Genomic DNA, 7,500 nt, shown 5'->3' with positions numbered 1-7,500 from the left:
CTTTCCAACTGCTATACAACACAAGCAATTTAACATAGACTTTGCTTTGTGTCCTGCTTCTAAACTTGCTTCCACATTTCTTGCCTTCAGGTTAGACTATGAATGTTTCCCATTTCATGCTTTTTTGTAATGTAAACTCTTGTCTGCATTACCTTCAACTTCCCCTTGAACACAGATGTTAGTAGTCAGATGACGTTGCTTACCTACTCAGGCCACATACGTCTGGGTAATATAGTGCTAGTCCATTCAGAGTTAAAAAAACGCTACCTAACCCGGATCCCAAAAATGCTATTTACCCATTGCACAAGTTAACTGCTGAATGATACAGGACTCCTTAAAACATATCTCTAACATATAAGGGTAAATATCCAGGTCATGCATCTAGTTTGTTGAATGGTTCAAATCAAAGTATGAAGACCACAGCTAGCAGCAGGCCGAAATAGCTCAGTTGGGAGAGCGTTTGACTGAAGATCTAAAGGTCCCTGTTTCAATCCCGGTTTTCGGCACAGTTGAGAGGTTCCTTGCTTTCAACAAAATAGGTCTTGAAATCTGCTGCAGTACTTTTTTCTCTATTCATCACATTTTTTCCAACTGATATACAACACAAGCAATTTAACATAGACTTTGCTTTCTGTCCTCCTTCTAAACTTGCTTCCACATTTCTTGCCTTCAGGTTAGACTATGAATGTTTCCCATTTCATGCTTTTTTGTAAAGTAAACTCTTGTCTGCATTACCTTCAACTTCCCCTTGAACACAGATGTCAGTAGTCAGATGACATTGCTTACCTACTCAGGCCACATACGTCTGGGTAATATAGTGCTAGTCCATTCAGAGTTAAAAAAACGTTACCTAACCCGGATCCCAAAAACGCTATTTACCCATTGCACAAGTTAACTGCTGAATGATACAGGACTCCTTAAAACATATCTCTAACATATAAGGGTAAATATCCAGGTCATGCATCTAGTTTGTTGAATGGTTCAAATCAAAGTATGAAGACCACTGCTAGCAGCAGGCTGAAATAGCTCAGTTGGGAGAGCGTTAGACTGAAGATCTAAAGGTCCCTGGTTCAATCCCGGGTTTCGGCACAGTTGAGAGGTTCCTTGCTTCTGACAAAAGAGGTCTTGGAATCTGCTACAGTACTTTTTTCTCTATTCATCAAATTTTTTCCAACTGATATACAACACAAGTAATTTAACATAGACTTTGCTTTCTGTCCTCATTCTAAACTTGCTTCCACATTTCTTGCCTTCAGGTTAGACTATGAATGTTTCCCATTTCATGCTTTTTTGTAAAGTAACCTCTTGTCTGCCTTACCTTCAACTTCCCCTTGAACACAGATGTCAGTAGTCAGATGACATTGCTTACCTACTCAGGCCAAATACGTCTGGGTAATATAGTGCTAGTCCATTCAGAGTTAAAAAAACGCTACCTAACCCGGATCCCAAAAACGCTATTTACCCATTGCACAAGTTAACTGCTGAATGATACAGGACTCCTTAAAACATATCTCTAACATATAAGGGTAAATATCCAGGTCATGCATCTAGTTTGCTGAATGGTTCAAATCAAAGTATGAAGACCTCAGCTAGCAGCAGGCCGAAATAGCTCAGTTGGGAGAGCGTTAGACTGAAGATCTAAAGGTCCCTGCTTCAATCCCGGGTTTCTGCACAGTTGAGAAGTTCCATGCTTCTAACAAAATAGGTCTTGGAATCAGCTGTAGTACTTTTTTCTCTATTCATAAAACATGTTTCCAACTGATATACAACACAAGCAATTTAACATAGACTTTACTTTCTGTCCTCCTTTAAACTTGCTTCCACATTTCTTGCCTTCAGGTTACACTATGAATGTTTCCCATTTCATGCTTTTTTGTAAAGTAAACTCTTGTCTGCATTACCTTCAACTTCCCCTTGAACACAGATGTCAGTAGTCAGATGACATTGCTTACCTACTCAGGCCACATACGTCTGGGTAATATAGTGCTAGTCCATTCAGAGTTAAAAAAACGCTACCTAACCCGGATCCCAAAAACGCTATTTACCCATTGCACAAGTTAACTGCTGACTGATACAGGACTACTTAAAACATATCTCTAACATATAAGGGTAAATATCCAGGTCATGCATCTAGTTTGTTGAATGGTTCAAATCAAAGTATGAAGACCTCAGCTAGCAGCAGGCCGAAATAGCTCAGTTGGGAGAGCGTTAGACTGAAGATCTAAAGGTCCCTGGTTCAATCCTGGGTTTCGGCACAGTTGAGAGGTTCCTTGCTTCTAACAAAATAGGTCTTGGAATCAGCTGTAGTACTTTTTTCTCTATTCATCAAATTTCTTTCAACTGAAATAAAACACAAGCAATTTAACATAGACTTTGCTTTCTGTCCTCCTTCTAAACTTGCTTCCACATTTCTTTCCTTCAGGTTAGACTATGAATGTTTCCCATTTCATGCTTTTTTGTAATGTAAACTCTTGTCAGCATTACCTTCAACTTCCCCTTGAACACAGATGTCAGTAGTCAGATGACGTTGCTTACCTACTCAGGCCACATACGTCTGGGTAATATAGTGCTAGTCCATTCAGAGTTAAAAAAACGCTACCTAACCCGGATCCCAAAAATGCTATTTACCCATTGCACAAGTTAACTGCTGAATGATACAGGACTCCTTAAAACATATCTCTAACATATAAGGGTAAATATCCAGGTCATGCATCTAGTTTGTTGAATGGTTCAAATCAAAGTATGAAGACCACAGCTAGCAGCAGGCCGAAATATCTCAGTTGGGAGAGCGTTAGACGGAAGATCTAAAGGTCCCTGTTTCAATCCCGGTTTTCGGCACAGTTGAGAGGTTCCTTGCTTTCAACAAAATAGGTCTTGAAATCTGCTGCAGTACTTTTTTCTCTATTCATCAAATTTTTTCGAACTGATATACAACACAAGCAATTTAACATAGACTTTGCTTTCTGTCCTCCTTCTAAACTTGCTTCCACATTTCTTGCCTTCAGGTTAGACTATGAATGTTTCCCATTTCATGCTTTTTTGTAAAGTAAACTCTTGTCTGCATTACCTTCAACTTCCCCTTGAACACAGATGTCAGTAGTCAGATGACATTGCTTACCTACTCAGGCCACATACGTCTGGGTAATATAGTGCTAGTCCATTCGGAGTTAAAAAAACGTTACCTAACCCGGATCCCAAAAACCCTGTTTACCCATTGCACAAGTTAAATGCTGAATGATACAGGACTCCTTAAAACATATCTCTAACATATAAGGGTAAATATCCAGGTCATGCATCTAGTTTGTTGAATGGTTCAAATCAAAGTATGAAGACCTCAGCTAGCGGCAGGCTGAAATAGCTCAGTTGGAGAGCGTTAGACTGAAGAGCTAAAGGTCTCTGGTTCAATCCCGGGTTTCGGCACAGTTGAGAGGTTCCTTGCTTCTAACAAAATAGGTCTTGGAATCAGCTGTAGTACTTTTTTCTCTATTCATCAAATTCTTTCCAACTGATATACAACACAAGCAATTTAACATAGACTTTGCTTTGTGTCCTCCTTCTAAACTTGCTTCCACATTTCTTGCCTTCAGGTTAGACTATGAATGTTTCCCATTTCATGCTTTTTTGTAATGTAAACTCTTGTCTGCCTTACCTTCAACTTCCCCTTGAACACAGATGTCAGTAGTCAGATGACGTTGCTTACCTACTCAGGCCACATACGTCTGGGTAATATAGTGCTAGTCCTTTCAGAGTTAAAAAAACGCTACCTAACCCGGATCCCAAAACTCTATTTACCCATTGCACAAGTTAACTGCTGAATGATACAGGACTCCTTAAAACATATCTCTAACATATAAGGGTAAACATCCAGGTCATGCATCTAGTTTGTTGAATGGTTCAAATCAAAGTATGAAGACCACAGCTAGCAGCAGGCTGAAATAGCTCAGTTGGGAGAGCGTTAGACTGAAGATCTAAAGGTCCCTGGTTCAATCCCGGGTTTTGGCACAGGTGAGAGGTTCCTTGCTTCTAACAAAATAGGTCTTGGAATCAGCTGTAGTACTTTTTTATCTATTCATCAAATTTTTTCGAACTGATATACAACACAAGCAATTTAACATAGACTTTGCTTTCTGTCCTCCTTCTAAACTTGCTTCCACATTTCTTGCCTTCAGGTTAGACTATGAATGTTTCCCATTTCATGCTTTTTTGTAAAGTAACCTCTTGTCTGCCTTACCTTCAACTTCCCCTTGAACACAGATGTCAGTAGTCAGATGACATTGCTTACCTACTCAGGCCAAATACGTCTGGGTAATATAGTGCTAGTCCATTCAGAGTTAAAAAAACGCTACCTAACCCGGATCCCAAAAACGCTATTTACCCATTGCACAAGTTAACTGCTGAATGATACAGGACTCCATAAAACATATCTCTAACATATAAGGGTAAATATCCAGGTCATGCATCTTGTTTGTTGAATGGTTCAAATCAAAGTATGAAGACCACAGCTAGCAGCAGGCCGAAATAGCTCAGTTGGGAGAGCGTTAGACTGAAGATCTAAAGGTCCCTGGTTCAATCCTGGGTTTCGGCACACTTGAGAGGTTCCTTGCGTCTAACAAAATAGGTCTTGGAATCAGCTGTAGTACTTTTTTCTCTATTCATCAAATTCTTTCCAACTGCTATACAACACAAGCAATTTAACATAGACTTTGCTTTGTGTCCTGCTTCTAAACTTGCTTCCACATTTCTTGCCTTCAGGTTAGACTATGAATGTTTCCCATTTCATGCTTTTTTGTAATGTAAACTCTTGTCTGCATTACCTTCAACTTCCCCTTGAACACAGATGTCAGTAGTCAGATGACGTTGCTTACCTACTCAGGCCACATACGTCTGGGTAATATAGTGCTAGTCCATTCAGAGTTAAAAAAACGCTACCTAACCCGGATCCCAAAAATGCTATTTACCCATTGCACAAGTTAACTGCTGAATGATATAGGACTCCTTAAAACATATCTCTAACATATAAGGGTAAATATCCAGGTCATGCATCTAGTTTGTTGAATGGTTCAAATCAAAGTATGAAGACCACAGCTAGCAGCAGGCCGAAATAGCTCAGTTGGGAGAGCGTTTGACTGAAGATCTAAAGGTCCCTGTTTCAATCCCGGTTTTCGGCACAGTTGAGAGGTTCCTTGCTTTCAACAAAATAGGTCTTGAAATCTGCTGCAGTACTTTTTTCTCTATTCATCAAATTTTTTCCAACTGATATACAACACAAGCAATTTAACATAGACTTTGCTTTCTGTCCTCCTTCTAAACTTGCTTCCACATTTCTTGCCTTCAGGTTAGACTATGAATGTTTCCCATTTCATGCTTTTTTGTAAAGTAAACTCTTGTCTGCATTACCTTCAACTTCCCCTTGAACACAGATGTCAGTAGTCAGATGACATTGCTTACCTACTCAGGCCACATACGTCTGGGTAATATAGTGCTAGTCCATTCAGAGTTAAAAAAACGTTACCTAACCCGGATCCCAAAAACGCTATTTACCCATTGCACAAGTTAACTGCTGAATGATACAGGACTCCTTAAAACATATCTCTAACATATAAGGGTAAATATCCAGGTCATGCATCTAGTTTGTTGAATGGTTCAAATCAAAGTATGAAGACCACTGCTAGCAGCAGGCTGAAATAGCTCAGTTGGGAGAGCGTTAGACTCAAGATCTAAAGGTCCCTGGTTCAATCCCGGGTTTCGGCACAGTTGAGAGGTTCCTTGCTTCTGACAAAAGAGGTCTTGTAATCTGCTACAGTACTTTTTTCTCTATTCATCAAATTTTTTCCAACTGATATACAACACAAGTAATTTAACATAGACTTTGCTTTCTGTCCTCATTCTAAACTTGCTTCCACATTTCTTGCCTTCAGGTTAGACTATGAATGTTTCCCATTTCATGCTTTTTTGTAAAGTAACCTCTTGTCTGCCTTACCTTCAACTTCCCCTTGAACACAGATGTCAGTAGTCAGATGACATTGCTTACCTACTCAGGCCAAATACGTCTGGGTAATATAGTGCTAGTCCATTCAGAGTTAAAAAAACGCTACCTAACCCGGATCCCAAAAACGCTATTTACCCATTGCACAAGTTAACTGCTGAATGATACAGGACTCCTTAAAACATATCTCTAACATATAAGGGTAAATATCCAGGTCATGCATCTAGTTTGTTGAATGGTTCAAATCAAAGTATGAAGACCTCAGCTAGCAGCAGGCCGAAATAGCTCAGTTGGGAGAGCGTTAGACTGAAGATCTAAAGGTCCCTGCTTCAATCCCGGGTTTCTGCACAGTTGAGAAGTTCCATGCTTCTAACAAAATAGGTCTTGGAATCAGCTGTAGTACTTTTTTCTCTATTCATAAAACATGTTTCCAACTGATATACAACACAAGCAATTTAACATAGACTTTACTTTCTGTCCTCCTTTAAACTTGCTTCCACATTTCTTGCCTTCAGGTTACACTATGAATGTTTCCCATTTCATGCTTTTTTGTAAAGTAAACTCTTGTCTGCATTACCTTCAACTTCCCCTTGAACACAGATGTCAGTAGTCAGATGACATTGCTTACCTACTCAGGCCACATACGTCTGGGTAATATAGTGCTAGTCCATTCAGAGTTAAAAAAACGCTACCTAACCCGGATCCCAAAAACGCTATTTACCCATTGCACAAGTTAACTGCTGACTGATACAGGACTACTTAAAACATATCTCTAACATATAAGGGTAAATATCCAGGTCATGCATCTAGTTTGTTGAATGGTTCAAATCAAAGTATGAAGACCTCAGCTAGCAGCAGGCCGAAATAGCTCAGTTGGGAGAGCGTTAGACTGAAGATCTAAAGGTCCCTGGTTCAATCCCGGGTTTCGGCACAGTTGAGAGGTTCCTTGCTTCTAACAAAATAGGTCTTGGAATCAGCTGTAGTACTTTTTTCTCTATTCATCAAATTTCTTTCAACTGAAATAAAACACAAGCAATTTAACATAGACTTTGCTTTCTGTCCTCCTTCTAAACTTGCTTCCACATTTCTTGCCTTCAGGTTAGACTATGAATGTTTCCCATTTCATGCTTTTTTGTAATGTAAACTCTTGTCTGCATTACCTTCAACTTCCCCTTGAACACAGATGTCAGTAGTCAGATGACGTTGCTTACCTACTCAGGCCACATACGTCTGGGTAATATAGTACTAGTCCATTCAGAGTTAAAAAAACGCTACCTAACCCGGATCCCAAAAATGCTATTTACTCATTGCACAAGTTAACTGCTGAATGATACAGGACTCCTTAAAACATATCTCTAACATATAAGGGTAAATATCCAGGTCATGCATCTAGTTTGTTGAATGGTTCAAATCAAAGTATGAAGACCACAGTTAGCAGCAGGCCGAAATAGCTCAGTTGGGAGAGCGTTAGACTGAAGATCTAAAGGTCCCTGGTTCAATCCCGGGTTTCGGCA

General features: G+C 39.6%; 7 non-coding genes across 7 annotated transcripts; all 7 read left to right on the top strand.

Annotated features, from left to right (window-relative positions):
• The first annotated feature begins 1,016 nt into the window (after window positions 1-1,016).
• Window positions 1,017-1,089, top strand: TRNAF-GAA (transfer RNA phenylalanine (anticodon GAA)). The gene has a single exon. It is a non-coding gene; the product is annotated as a tRNA-Phe (tRNA).
• A 1,093-nt stretch (window positions 1,090-2,182) lies between these two features.
• TRNAF-GAA (transfer RNA phenylalanine (anticodon GAA)) lies at window positions 2,183-2,255 on the top strand. Its single transcript has one exon. It is a non-coding gene; the product is annotated as a tRNA-Phe (tRNA).
• Window positions 2,256-3,929: 1,674 nt separating this feature from the next.
• TRNAF-GAA (transfer RNA phenylalanine (anticodon GAA)) lies at window positions 3,930-4,002 on the top strand. Its single transcript has one exon. It is a non-coding gene; the product is annotated as a tRNA-Phe (tRNA).
• A 510-nt stretch (window positions 4,003-4,512) lies between these two features.
• On the top strand, window positions 4,513-4,585 carry TRNAF-GAA (transfer RNA phenylalanine (anticodon GAA)). The gene has a single exon. It is a non-coding gene; the product is annotated as a tRNA-Phe (tRNA).
• A 1,093-nt stretch (window positions 4,586-5,678) lies between these two features.
• Window positions 5,679-5,751, top strand: TRNAL-CAA (transfer RNA leucine (anticodon CAA)). Its single transcript has one exon. It is a non-coding gene; the product is annotated as a tRNA-Leu (tRNA).
• Window positions 5,752-6,844: 1,093 nt separating this feature from the next.
• TRNAF-GAA (transfer RNA phenylalanine (anticodon GAA)) lies at window positions 6,845-6,917 on the top strand. Its single transcript has one exon. It is a non-coding gene; the product is annotated as a tRNA-Phe (tRNA).
• A 510-nt stretch (window positions 6,918-7,427) lies between these two features.
• On the top strand, window positions 7,428-7,500 carry TRNAF-GAA (transfer RNA phenylalanine (anticodon GAA)). The gene has a single exon. It is a non-coding gene; the product is annotated as a tRNA-Phe (tRNA).

This window comes from Lissotriton helveticus, chromosome 8 (assembly GCF_964261635.1).
Source record: "Lissotriton helveticus chromosome 8, aLisHel1.1, whole genome shotgun sequence".
Classification (NCBI taxonomy): Eukaryota; Metazoa; Chordata; class Amphibia; order Caudata; family Salamandridae; genus Lissotriton; species Lissotriton helveticus.
Note: the sequence above shows the minus strand (reverse complement) of the source record. Positions and strands in the feature narration are given on the sequence as shown.